Source organism: Ranitomeya imitator, chromosome 3 (assembly GCF_032444005.1).
Source record: "Ranitomeya imitator isolate aRanImi1 chromosome 3, aRanImi1.pri, whole genome shotgun sequence".
Taxonomy (NCBI): Eukaryota; Metazoa; Chordata; class Amphibia; order Anura; family Dendrobatidae; genus Ranitomeya; species Ranitomeya imitator.
In genome coordinates, this window is record NC_091284.1 from 16,487,991 (window position 1) to 16,502,867 (window position 14,877).

Genomic DNA, 14,877 nt, shown 5'->3' on the forward strand with positions numbered 1-14,877 from the left:
AAGAGATGATGCACCAACATGTAGAAACCATAGATCAACATAAAGAGACCACGGTTCAATATGAGGATATCATGCATCCACATAAGGAGACCACGCATCAAAATAGGGGACCATGCATCAACATGAGGAGACTATGTATCAACACGAGAAGATTATGCAATAATATTAGAAGATTATGCATCAACATGAAGAGAACGTGAGTCATCATTAGAAGTCCATATACCATTGAAAAAGAAGACCAATCACAAGAAGAGCATACATCATCAAGGGACAACCCATCATGCTAAAAAATCTCACAAGAAGACCATGTGTAACCAAAAGGAAAGTATGTGTCATCAGGAGAAGCTCATGAAACAAAATGAGGAGATAAACCCTCACATGAGGAGGTCATGTATCATCATGATGGGACCATGCACACAAGGTAACAATACATAATCATGAGAAGATCACAGATTATAAAGAGTAAACTATTTACCGTAGAGAAAAGAGTATCAACATTAGGAGAACGTAGATAAATGTTACTAGACCATGAATCACCATAAAGCTGATATACACCACATGATAAAGGGAATGATCAGCCCTCCTGAGCGTCTATATGAGAGTTCAGATCATAGAAAGTAGAAGAAAATGGTGTCTTGATATCTGTGATCTGATGTCTTTCTCCAGAGAAATCTACATTTTTCTTAATATGTAAATGAGCTTTTAAGATCTATGGGCCGGACATAGATCTCCCTGAGAATCTGCCTCCTGAGCTTACTTTAAATGTAAGAGGGTGAGACATGTACTGACTGACAGTCTGTGCTCCTGATGTACATCTGGTCTCTCACTGGTATCGGCTCCTTTCATATAAAATACGCTCTGGAAGCAGATTTTCTTAGAGATCTGTGTCCCACCCATAGATCTTAACAGCTCATTTACATATTAAGAAAAACGTGGATTTCTCTGAAATAAGACATGGAATCGCAGATATCAAAGTATCATTATATTCCATTTTCTATGAACTACATGCCCATATAGATGGCTTAAGGAGGTTTGTCCTACTGAAAGATTCCCTTTAAATGGAACCTGTCACCCGGTTTGGCAGATACGAGTTACAGCCATCACCTTTCAGGGCTGATATACAGTATATTCTATAATGGAGTATATCGGCCGCCAGCCCGACCTGCGGGGCGGTCCGGTTCGAGTGGTGTCACTCTTCTTGGACCGGCACCTACCATCTTCTTATGATCACCGTCCTCCGTCTTGGTTCGTGTGGATGACGTGTCCCTGCATCATCCCCGGCATCGCATTTCTGTGCAGGCGTACTTCTCTGCACTGTTGAGGGCAGAGCAAAGTACTGCAGTGCGCAGGGGTCGGGAGAGGTCAGAGAGGCCCAGTGCCTGTGCACTGCAGGACTTTACTTTGCCCTCAACAGGATAGAAAAGTCCGCCTGCGCAGGAGCGCGATTCCGGGGAGACTGTGTGGATGATGCAGGGATGCATCATCAACACAAATCAAGAAGGAGGACGGCATCGCAAGAAGAAGGGAGGCACCGGATCAAGAAGAGCGACACCCCTCGGAACAGGACCGCCCCGCAGGTGAGTATAATAAAATATATTTTTCAGTTATTCTAGGTCAGGTTTGGGGCAGATATACAGCATTATGGAATATACTGTATATCAGCCACGAAAGGTGGTGGCCACAACTCGTATCGGCCAAACACGGTGACAGGTTCCCTTTAAGCCTGATACTAAGCATTGTCAGGAAATAGGAAGGCGTTCTGATTACTTCGATTACACATACAGAGCTCTCAGCTGCAGTTTCCTCTGCCTATCTCGCTGTAATGTGAGGCCAGGCAATAACATTCACTGAGGAATATTTATGGCTCTGTGCTGCAAACCCAGCCTCTGTCAAAACCCCTCATTCCCCCTCCCGCCTAATACCAGTCAAAACTGGTACAGCCACTGTCCAAACTGAATGGGATTCTATTGTTCTTTTAAAGTTATGTATACTGGCACCGATCAGGGCTAGAGATAAAAGAATTATATATTCCGGATGTCCACCGAGAGATCTATAGCTCACTGAAATCGCTAGGAGCTAAACCCTAGGAGCGAATTTCTCTGTAAGCGGGTCATGTATCTATGCCATGTTTATAATTAAAAGAACCCCTCCTGATGTGGGGAACATCCTGATCATTGTGTAGTTCTTATACAAGGTTCATACAGCAAGCTAGGTATAGAAATGGTTTGTCATAACTCTAACAAAGGGGAGGATTCAGCCTCTGAGCGAGGTCACCATAGGGGGAGTGCCTTGGTTTGGGGCTGGGAGATAAGTGAGTGAGACATCAGTCACAACTAGTCTTCTGTCCTGGGTCCAGCTGCAAAACAGATCTGTAATGCATCTGGATATACGTTCGCCCATCCCTCACAGCACATGGCCCACCATGAGATGAAATGATATGAACGAAATTAGTTTTTTCAACTTTAATATAATTTTATTTGTAATTGTACTGTACATACAATACTTGTCTACTTTTATAATATCTTTTTATACTTCAGAAAGCACTGCCTGCCTTTTCTTGGAGTAAAATATATAAAATTACTAGCTTTGTCTCTCCGTGCTCTATAACGAACTGTCACATCCTCTGAGGTGAATTACGCTACTAATCTGGGTTGGCTCATGACCCATTATTAATTAAGAAATTGGAGCTGGTGGCAGCGCATTTGTCCTGGGTGGATGGGAGGCGTTGATTATTGTTCCTGCCTGAGTGGGATTAGTTATATCGCACTCGCTGCAGTGTGCCCATTAGCCAGTACAAAGTAAGGCAGTCTTTCTGGCGACTAATTATCCTCGGTGCAGTAACCTGTCTGATCAAAGGGTAAGGGGGTCGCCAGAGAGCTGCAAGTTCAAAACCCGAACTGGGAAGTGGGATATAGATAAATCCCCTTCAGAAAGAACTGGGGGCAACAAAACAACCCCGATTCATGACAAATTGGTGTGAGCGGTGGGGAAGATAAGGGTATCCTCCCCTTGAACCGTTACAAGCATCATTCAAAATGAATATGTATGATAATGAAAAGCCCATACATCATCTTGAGAAGGCCGTCCATCAATGTGAAGAGACCATATATTATCAAGAAAAATCAAAACCATGTATTCTGTCATCGTGAATCATTTGTGCCATCACTAATACATTGTGCACCAGGAAGGTAACATCATATATCATCAGAAGAAAACTGCAGAGTCAGGAGAGCAACAGGAATAGTCACCAAATCTTACACCACCATGAGCAACACAGAGTGACCACACATCCATGTAGATACTCAAGTGAGTGCAGCTCTGGGGTATAATACAGGATGTAACTCAGGATCAGTAATGTAATGTATGTACACAATGACTGCACCAGCAGAATAGTGAGTGCAGCTCTGGGGTATAATACAGGATGTAACTCAGGATCAGTAATGTAATGTATGTACACAGTGACTCCACCAGCAGAATAGTGAGTGCAGCTCTGGAGTATAATACAGGAGGTAACTCAGGATCAGTAATGTAATGTATGTACACAGTGACTGCACCAGCAGAATAGTGAGTGCAGCTCTGGGGTATAATACAGGATGTAACTCAGGATCAGTAATGTAATGTATGTACACAGTGACTGCACCAGCAGAATAGTGAGTGCAGCTCTGGAGTATAATACAGGATGTAACTCAGGATCAGTAATGTAATGTATGTACACAGTAACTGCACCAGCAGAATAGTGAGTGCAGCTCTGGAGTATAATACAGGATGTAACTCAGGATCAGTAATGTAATGTATGTACACAGTGACTGCACCAGCAGAATAGTGAGTGAAGCTCTGGAGTATAATACAGGATGTAACTCAGGATCAGTAATGTAATGTATGTACACAGTGACTGCACCAGCAGAATAGTGAGTGCAGCTCTGGGGTATAATACAGGATGTAACTCAGGATCTGTAATGTAATGTATGTACACAGTGACTGCACCAGCAGAATAGTGAGTGCAGCTCTGGGGTATAATACAGGATGTAACTCAGGATCAGTAATGTAATGTATGTACACAGTGACTACACCAGCAGAATAGTGAGTGCAGCTCTGGAGTATAATACAGGATGTAACTCAGGATCAGTAATGTAATGTATGTACACTGTGACTGCACCAGCAGAATAGTGAGTGCAGCTCTGGGGTATAATACAGGAGGTAACTAAGGATCAGTAATGTAATGTATGTACACAGTGACTGCACCAGCAGAATAGTGAGTGCAGCTCTGGAGTATACAGGAGGTAACTCAGGATCTGTAATGTAATGTATGTACACAGTGACTGCACCAGCAGAATAGTGAGCGCAGCTTTACATGCTTACTGAGAAATATACAATACCTACAAGTAGTATTCAACCCTCTGCAGATTTAGCAGGTTTAATAAGATGCAAATAAGTTAGAGCCTTCAAACTTCAAACAAGAGCAGGATTTATTAACAGATGCATAAATCTTACAAACCAAAAAGTTTTGTTGCTCACTTAAATTTTAAACATAAAAGTGTGGGTCAATTATTATTCAACCCCTAGGTTTAATATTTTGTGGAATAACCTTTGTTTGCAATTACAGCTAATAATCGTCTTTTATAAGACCTGATCAGGCCGGCACAGGTCTCTGGAGTTATCTTGGCCCACTCCTCCATGCAGATCTTCTCCAAGTTATCTAGGTTCTTTGGGTGTCTCATGTGGACTTTAATCTTGAGCTCCTTCCACAAGTTTTCAATTGGGTTAAGGTCAGGAGACTGACTAGGCCACTGCAACAACTTGATTTTTTGCCTTTTGAACCAGGCCTTGGTTTTCTTGTCTGTGTGCTTTGGGTCATTGTCTTGTTGGAAGATGAAATGACGACCCATCTTAAGATCCTTGATGGAGGAGCGGAGGTTCTTGGCCAAAATCTCCAGGTAGGCCGTGCTATCCATCTTCCCATGGATGCGGACCAGATGGCCAGGCCCCTTGGCTGAGAAACAGCCCCACAGCATGATGCTGCCACCACCATTCTTGACTGTAGGGATGGTATTCTTGGGGTCGTATGCAGTGCCGTCCAGTCTCCAAACGTCACGTGTGTGGTTGGCACCAAAGATCTCGATCTTGGTCTCATCAGACCAGAGAACCTTGAACCAGTCAGTCTCAGAGTCATCGAAGTGATCATGAGCAAACTGTAGATGAGCCTTGACATGACGCTTTGAAAGTAAAGGTACCTTATGGGCTCGTCTGGAACGGAGACCATTGCGGTGGAGTATGTTACTTATGGTATTGACTGAAACCAATGTCCCCACTGCCATGAGATCTTCCTGGAGCTCCTTCCTTGTTGTCCTTGGGTTAGCCTTGACTCTTCGGACAAGCCTGGCCTCGGCACGGGAGGAAACTTTCAAAGGCTGTCCAGGCCGTGGAAGGCTAACAGTAGTTCCATAAGCCTTCCACTTCCGGATGATGCTCCCAACAGTGGAGACAGGTAGGCCCAACTCCTTGGAAAGGGTTTTGTACCCCTTGCCAGCCTTGTGACCCTCCACGATCTTGTCTCTGATGGCCTTGGAATGCTCCTTTGTCTTTCCCATGTTGACCATGTATGAGTGCTGTTCACAAGTTTGGGGAGGGTCTTAAATAGTCAGAAAAGGCTGGAAAAAGAGATAATTAATCCAAACATGTGAAGCTCATTGTTCTTTGTGCCTGAACTACTTCTTAATACTTTAGGGGAACCAAACAGAATTCTGGTGGGTTGAGGGGTTGAATAATAAATGACCCTCTGAAAAAACTTTTCACAATTTAAAAAAAAAATAAACAAAGAAATAACATTCTTTTTTGCTGCAGTGCATTTCACACTTCCAGGCTGATCTACAGTCCAAACGTCACAATGCCAAGTTAATTCCAAATGTGTAAACCTGCTAAATCTGCAGGGGGTTGAATACTACTTGTAGGCACTGTACATTCTTCTAATGCTCTGAATAGATGTAGCAAGTTTTTAGGATCACTTATGCTGGAGATACTGTGCAGTTGCATTTTCTGTAATTCTAAATATTTTATTGTTCCCATACAGTAATTGTGATTCTTGGACTCTCCGTTTTGTGTGATATACTTGTGTCTCCGCTGCATTTATTACCAGCTTCACACTCTTCTGTGCAGATTGTAACTGAACATTAACACGGTGAAGTTTATATTTTCTGGATTATTATGGATTACTAGATGGTGGCCCAATTCTAACGCATCGGGTATTCTAGAATATGTATGTATGTATGTATATAGCAGCCACATAGTATATAGCACAGGCCACGTAGTATATAGGAGCCATGTAGTATATAGCAGACAAATACTACATGGCCTGTGCTATATACTATGTGGCTGCTATATACATACATATTGTAGAATACCCGATGCATTAATACAGGCCACGCAATACATAACAGTGGTCACGCAGTATATAACACAGCCACGTACTATATAACACAGCCCACGCAGTATATAGCAGCCACACAGTATATAACACAGCCCAAATACTACATAACACAGCCCAAGCAGTATATAGCAGCCACGCAGTATATAACACAGGGGACGTTGTATATAACACAGGCCATGCAGTATATAACACTGGCCACGTAATATATAGCACAGGCCACGCAGTACACAACACAGCCCACATAGTATCTAACACTGGCCACGTAGTATATAGCAGCCGCGCGGTATATAACGCAGCCCACGCGGTATATAACACTGCCCTGCGGTATATAACACTGCCCACACGGTATATAACATTGCTCACATAGTATCTAACACTGGCCACGTAGTATATAGCAGCCACGCAGTATATAACGCAGCCCACGCGGTATATAACACTGCCCATGTGGTATATAACACTGCCCACGTAGTATATAGCAGCCATGCGGTATATAACGCTGCCCACACGGTATATAACACTGCTCACGTAGTATATAACACTGGCAATGTAGTATATAGCAGCCACGCTGTATATAACGCAGCCCACGCGCTATATAAAACTGCCCACATAGTATTTAGCAGTGTGGACACATATCCATGTTAAAAAAAGATAATTAAAATAAAAAATAGTGATATACTCACCCGTCGGGATCCAGTGAAGCTGCCCCTAGGCGCGCGGCTGCCGCCATCTTCCGTTCCCAGGATGCATTGCGAAATTACCCTTCTGGGTAATTTTGCAAAGCATCTCTGCTTGAAAATTTTAGACTAAAACATTGAATACACAGGATTCGGCCGGCCACGACCAATTAGCGAAGCGTGGTTCAAATCCTGTGCCAATTCGCGGCCGGACTGCGCCTGTCGCTGATTGTTCGCGGCCGACCACGTAGTATATAGCACAGCCACTTAGTATATAACAGCCCACGTAGTAAATAGCAGCCACGTAGTATATAATACAGCCACGTAGTATATAGCACAGCCACGTAGTATATAGCACAGCCACGTAGCATATAACACAGCCCACGGAGTATATAGCACAGCCATGTAGTATATAGCACAGCCTGCATAGTGTATAACAGCCCACATAGCATATAACACAGCCACATAGTATATAACAGCCCATGCACGCAGTATATAACACAGGCCACGTAGTGTATAATGCAGCCCACGGAGTATATAACACTGCCCATGTGGTATATAACACTGCCCACGTAGTATATAGCAGCCACGCGGTATATAACGCTGCCCACACGGTATATAACACTGCTCACGTAGTATATAACACTGGCCATGTAGTATATAGCAGCCACGCTGTATATAACGCAGCCCACGCGCTATATAAAACTGCCCACGTAGTATTTAGCAGTGTGGACACATATCCATGTTAAAAAAGATAATTAAAATAAAAAATAGTGATATACTCACCCGCCGGGATCCAGTGAAGCTGCCCCTATGCGCGCGGCTGCCGCCATCTTCCGTTCCCAGGATGCATTGCGAAATTAACCTTCTGGGTAATTTCGCAAAGCATCTCTGCTTGAAGATTTTAGAATAAAACATTGAATACACAGGATTCGCCCGGCCACGACCAATTAGCGAAGCGTGGTTCAAATCCTGTGCCAATTCGCGGCCGGACTGCGCCTGTCGCTGATTGTTTGCGGCCGACCACGTAGTATATAGCACAGCCACTTAGTATATAACAGCCCACGTAGTAAATAGCAGCCACGTAGTATATAATACAGCCACGTAGTATATAGCACAGCCACGTAGTATATAGCACAGCCACGTAGCATATAACACAGCCCACGGAGTATATAGCACAGCCATGTAGTATATAGCACAGCCCGCAGAGTGTATAACAGCCCACATAGCATATAACACAGCCACATAGTATATAACAGCCCATGCACGCAATATATAACACAGGTCACGTTGTATATTGCACAGCCCACGTAGTACATTGTACAGCCCACGTAGCACATTGCACAGCACACGTAGCATATTGCACAGCCCACGTAGTGCATTGCACAGCCCACGTAGTACATTGCACAGCCCACGTAGCATATTGCACAGCCTACGCAGTATATCGCACAGCCCACGCAGTATATCGCATAGCCCACGTAGTATATCGCACAGCCCACGTAGCATATCGCACAGCCCACGTAGTATATCGCACAGCCCACGTAGTACATTGCACAGCCCACATAGTATATTGCCCAGCCACTTAGTATATCGCACAGCCCACGCAGTATATCGCACAGCCCACGCAGTATATCGCACAGCCCACGCAGTATATAGCACAGCCCATGCAGTATATAACACAGCCCACGTAGTATATCGCACAGCCCACGCAGTATATAGCACAGCCCACATAGTATATCGCACAGCCCACATAGTATATTGCACAGCCCACGTAGTATATCGCCCAGGCCACATAGTATATTGCACAGCCCACGTAGTATATAGCAATGTGGGCATCATATCCCTGTTAAAAAAAAGAATTAAAATAAAAAATAGTTATATACTCACCTTCCGTTGGCCCTGGATCCAGGCGAAGCGGTTACCGACGCTCCTCGCGTGCTCCGGTCTCAAGAGTGCATTGTGGTCTTGCGAGTTGATGATGTAGCGGTCTCGAGACCGTTACATCATGATCTCGCGAGATCGCAATGCATGGAGCGGTCACCGGAGCGTCGCGAGGAGCGGGAAAGGCCTGTTTTGGATGCGTGGGGCCGACGGACGGTGAGTATATAACGATTTTTTATTTTTTTTAAATTATTTTTAACATTAGATTTTTTACTATTGATGCCGCAGAGGCAGCATCAATAGTAAAAAGTTTGGGACACACAGGGTTAATAGCAGCGGTAACGGATTGCGTTACCCGCGGCATAACGCAGTCCGTTCGCGCCAGCATTAACCCTGTGTGTGCGGTGACTGGAGGGGAGTATGCGGGTGCCGGGCACTGACTGCGGGGAGGAAGGAGCGGCCATTTTTCCGCCGGACTGTGCCCATCGCTGATTGGTTGTGGCTGTGTTGCCGCGACCAATCAGCGACTTGGATTTCCATGACAGACAGAGGCCGCGACCAATGAATATCCGTGACAGACAGACAGAAGGATGGAAGTGACCCTTAGGGTATGTGCACACGTATCTGTGAGTGCTGCGGTTTTTCCTGCGGATTTATCGCGGTTTCTATTGCGGATCCCGCTGCGGGTTTACACCTGCAGTTTTCTATTGGAGCAGGTGTAAACCCGCAGCGGAATCCGCACAAAGAATTGACATGCTGCGGAATGTAAACCGCTGCGTTTCCACGCGTTTTTTTCCGCAGCATGTGCACTGCGGATTTCGTTTCCCATAGGATTACATTGTACTGTAAACGCATGGGAAACCGCTGCGGATCCGCAGCAAAATCCGCAGCGTGTGCACATAGCCTTAGACAATTATATAGTAGATTATCTAATGGCAGCTGCGGCTGAGCATGGAACATGGGTTCCCTGATTGAGAACATTCTGCCCCGTTGACCCTGGGACACGGGGGATGTTTCCTGCTGTAGCCCCTGCACATAGCGACAATTATCAATTACGGTTGTAGCATACAGCAAGGAGCGAACGTCATGGCTCCGGTGTCGGTAGTTACTGCACATACAGGGGGACGATACGTGCGGCAGGTGGAAGATTCCAGGGGGGAAGAGCAATAATAAAGTGTGGCATATTTGTCCTGAGCGTCCTCCTGTATCATGCGGAGGGGTCTCCTGGAGACGGAGGACGTGGTGAGGGGCAGCTCCTCGGGGAAAACACGGAGAACTTCTCCTCCGACTTCTGACATCGTATCAACAACTATTAATTTTTAACCAGAACAAATGTCATTTGTTCTATTGACAGACGAGTGATAAGGAAATTCAGGAGGAGGAAAAAGAAGAGATGAGCACGAAGCACGAGATCAGTGAGAACATCCTAAAATGGGAGCTTCTAGGACACGTCTTAACGGGGGGTTCTCGGCATTAAAGACCCATTTTCATAAAGGTTTCTGGACTGACGGACCCGGAACCTCAGCACTTTACACCGACAGACCGTTGATTTAAAAGGGAACGGTGTAATACTTTATTTGTCCTGCGGGGGCGCTGCAGGGAAATAAACACTTCTTGTGGGATTCCCTGGCAGAAAGCATCTGAATGATGGGGATGCCAGCAGTAGTGCACCCGGCAGACGTCCTACTGTCAGGGCTCAGAATCCGGGATTGTCCAAAACAAGCAGAAGTCTCGATCTCGTCTGTGATCTGCATATTTATATCTACTCGACTGTTTTTAAATGGGAATTCAAGACTCATGTGGACAAAGCCGAGAATGACCCCACTTTGTTATATACTGTGTATTACATCTACAAGATTGGAAAGAAAAAAAAAAAACCCCTGTGCAATCAGAGATGAAAAAGCCAACCTTGTACTTGTTACACAGCTGAAGACTTGTTGCAATGTTTCAGCGTAGGTATGGTCAGGCCATAGATTCAGATTTCTGATTGATCCATCATCACCTGTGAGCACAGGCTATAAACAATGAACCTTTTCATTCTCTGACACCAAGCAGAGATCCTGAAAATGTATCTGCTCTGTTCATTGTCACATTATTTCTGAGATGAGAACTTTCCATAATGTCGACTCCAAATCATTCCAGCTGCTGAGAGTGACGCCTTTTTTTTTTTCCTTATTTAGTTGGCTATTTATGCTGGATATTCCCGCCCCAATGTCATCCGGTTATTTATAAACAATGTATCACTTATGTGTCACATCTTCCGGCATCGGAGAACTTTTCTGTCTCTGCAGTCATCACATCTGCTGGTTATCCTTACACTAGTTTGTATGGAAATGACTTTCCTCTGTGTAATACCTCAGTCTGGCCTGTAGGTGTCATTGTTGAGAGTTCAGTTATATGTAAATAGAAGGCATAGTGACACCTACAGGCTGAAGCTGGTACTACACCGATTCCAGAAAGGTGATGCAGCTAAATAAATATATATTTATTACACAAGGATTACTTTAATTATATGATTTCAAATTGCAATGTGTAAAATCAAGCAACGGTGCAATTTTCTTCTTATCAAAAATCTTCCTTGTATTATCAAAGGTGGTCGGTCTCCTAGGCAAGGACGGCCAATGCTCTCTTTTGATGCTGGAGAGGCAAAGCTGCCTTTGCTTGCAGAATAGGAGAAGACACAAGCTATGACGCCACTGGTCCAAACTGTAATTCGATCAATAGCACACAGATCCCTGACAAGCAGGAGGCAGTCACAGCCAGAGCTGCATCAACATTTTTCCTGCGGTCACTGCCCCCTCCCTAAAACAAAGGGTCATCTATGATTTTAATTTCAGGGTCTGGTCTAGTCCCTGCTTTGTCACTTTGCAATATGCACAATGACAGTGCACTCTCTCAATGACTCAGATCAGTAGTAATGAGCCAGCAACAGAGCACACTGTCAGTGCACATTGTAAGACAAGTAGACCTGCGCAGTCCATGCAAGTGACATCACTTGCGAAAGCGGCACCGGTCTCTGCACCCCTTGTATTCTTAAACATGCACTAGCAGTGCGCTCTGTTGCAACCTCATTACTACTGATTTGAACCATTGAGAGAGTGCACTGTCATTGTGCACATCATTTCTGGGAGGAGGCAGAGGCTATGGTCACTGCCACATCCTGTACCCCCTGATGACACTTTGTGTATCCCAGCATGCACTGGGATTCTCAAATGATGCATCTTCAAAAAGAAAGTTGTAATAATAAAAAAGAAATTAGTGTAGTTAGGGAAGGATAGGGAGTTTTTAATTAAAGTATATTACAAAACAGATAAGATTATGGCATTAAATAGATAGGCATATAGAATGAAAATTTATTTGCATTTTGGAACACCCCTTTAAGAACTTCCAAGTGTGAAGATGTACTAAAAAAAAACAAAAACTGCTCTTCCCATAAAAAAATGATGCTGGCTGTTGCCTTTAAGGAAGCCCAAACTAGCATATTGGCACCCCCATCGGAGATCAGCATGATGTAGGGGCAGAGACCTGGATTCCAGTGATGTATCACTTACTGGGCTGTTTGTTGCGATTTTGATAAAAATCTTTTCACTGCTGCAGATTTAGCGGTTCTCTGAATTCTGAGCCCTGTATAACCCGCCCACACCACTGATTGGTCTCTAATTGTAACTAGCGGTAGGGGCAGGGTTGGACTACATGGCAGCGGGCTTACTATTCCTCTAGTGATAATCTCCTGGTGATAAAACTGTGATTTAATAAAAAAATTGCAGCAAGCAGCCCTGGAGGTGACATATTGCAGGAATTAGGGTCTCTATCCTTACATTATACTGCTTTCAGATTAGGGGGCTGATTCCCTTTAATGCCATTTCCTACCGGCTCAGTCATAACATACAGAACAGTAAAGCTTTGCTGCGGCGCCTATTTAATGGTGTGACGCGCACTCTAATCAATGTCTCATTTTTGACTGTTGGCCACTGCTGGTTCAGCGGCTTGTAAATGTTACATACATTGTGTGCGTTTACGTAATGATGACCCAAAAAGTGTTTGAGACCCATAAACCCAGCAGAAAGCGACACTTTTGGCTTACAAGATATTAGGAATGGGGGGAACAATTATAACGTTTTGGGGGATTACAGTTCCTGAACTTCTAGGTGTGAAGAAAGCGCGAAATATAAAACTCCTCCTATATAAAGCTGTGTAGGCGGCTGGGTCTCAGACTGCATGCGTTCATTTTCTATCATCCCCTGCTGGTTCAGTGTCTGACGTATATAAAGTACACGCTTAATGGTGCCTTTTGGAAGACGTGGCGCCTACTCTAAGTATGCCAAGGACCTGTAGGTGTATTCCAATCCAGTTTGCCGTTAGATCCCAGAGGTCTGAGCTTACTATCATCCCCTGCTGGTTCAGCGTCTGACATTTGTAAAGTATAGGTTTCGCTGTGGTGTTTTCTGGAGGACGTAGCGCCAACTCTAAGTGTTTAGGAAACTTGTAAGTGTAATGCAATCAGTTCTTGCTCTTAGCTCACATGTGACTATCATTCCCTACTGATTCAGTGTCTGACATGTAACATGTAGGTTTTGCTCTGGTGCCTTTTAGAAGATGCAGAGTTCGGGGATTCACAAATTCAGATCTTCTAAGTAGCAAAAAACAATGGATACACCACTACCCTTCCCAAATCCTGGCTCTGAGTGCACCTCTCACCGTCACCCCCTGCTGGATCTCTGTCTGACGTATGCACGTTGGCTGTGCGGCCTTTAGAAGATGTGGCCATAAGCCCAGTACAAGGCGGCACATGGCGGCACATGGCTCTCCCATGATTTGGGGGTTATGGTTCCAGAATTCCCAATTATGTTAACTCCACTGAATACAACATGACTTTCCCAAAATCCCAGCGAGGCTTGTTAGCTCCTCTCCCTGGAGTCTGTGAGTCCAGGATCTTAGGGAGTTTCTATAGGCCGAGTCAATGCATCCTGTCCTGTCGCTCTCGTGCCATTCCTGCCCTTATTTAATGGTCAGTTTCACGCTCCCCCAATATTCTACATCACTAGGATATGGATCATGGCCATTCTCTCTCCCCACAGGTACAATGTACCTGGGCAGGTGAGCGTGATCCCATAGTGCAGCGCTTGGCTGTTACCCTAGGGGGTGCCAGTGCTGGGATCCGGATCCGCGGCGGGCCCATCAGCACCGCACACTGGTTATATGGCTGCCACCAATGAAGACATTAAGAGAAGACTGTAACATTCCCCAATGTTCCGGATTTCATAAGCCAAGGATGGCTGCTCCTTCCTGTATATCATATAATGCTACAGTGTACTATGTGCAGTATTATTTATTACTACATTACATCATTATACGCATGTGCTATTTATTACTAGGTTATACTAGATTTATTATTAATAGGATTACACTCTGTGCATACGATGTGTCACTATATTATACTGCCATTATTATTACATACCACAATATAATAGTTCACATTGAATATTCCACTCTATGTTATCTAACCTTCATTACCCCACGTTGTATCATTAGCCGATGTGCGGCTTTATATTATTTTATGCCTTTCGTTACATCATCTCTAATTCTACCATTTCGCACATTATCTTACGGCACCATATCTAATAATATCCTTTATCTAGTACAGAATCACGACATAGTATATATTATATGCAATATTACAGGAGGATAAATGTCACAGCGGAGGCAATGAGTTTATATCCTCAGAGCTGTTAGAACTGATTTTACTCTATATTTTAGCACATTCTATCAGATTACATTCAGCTTTCTCTCTTAGAGTCATAGTATACAGTCTATAATACTTCTATTTTATTACATTTTATAGGATACATTATTATATTTCGAAAATATTTAATTTAATGATTTAAATGTAAAAATGCA

At 44.1% G+C, this 14,877-nt stretch overlaps 1 protein-coding gene across 12 annotated transcripts in view; it reads right to left on the bottom strand.

Annotated features, from left to right (window-relative positions):
• The window catches only part of ZBTB20 (zinc finger and BTB domain containing 20), a 1,044,548-nt gene that overhangs the window by 239,519 nt on the left and 790,152 nt on the right, over positions 1-14,877 (bottom strand). The gene's annotated exons all lie outside the window — the stretch shown is intronic.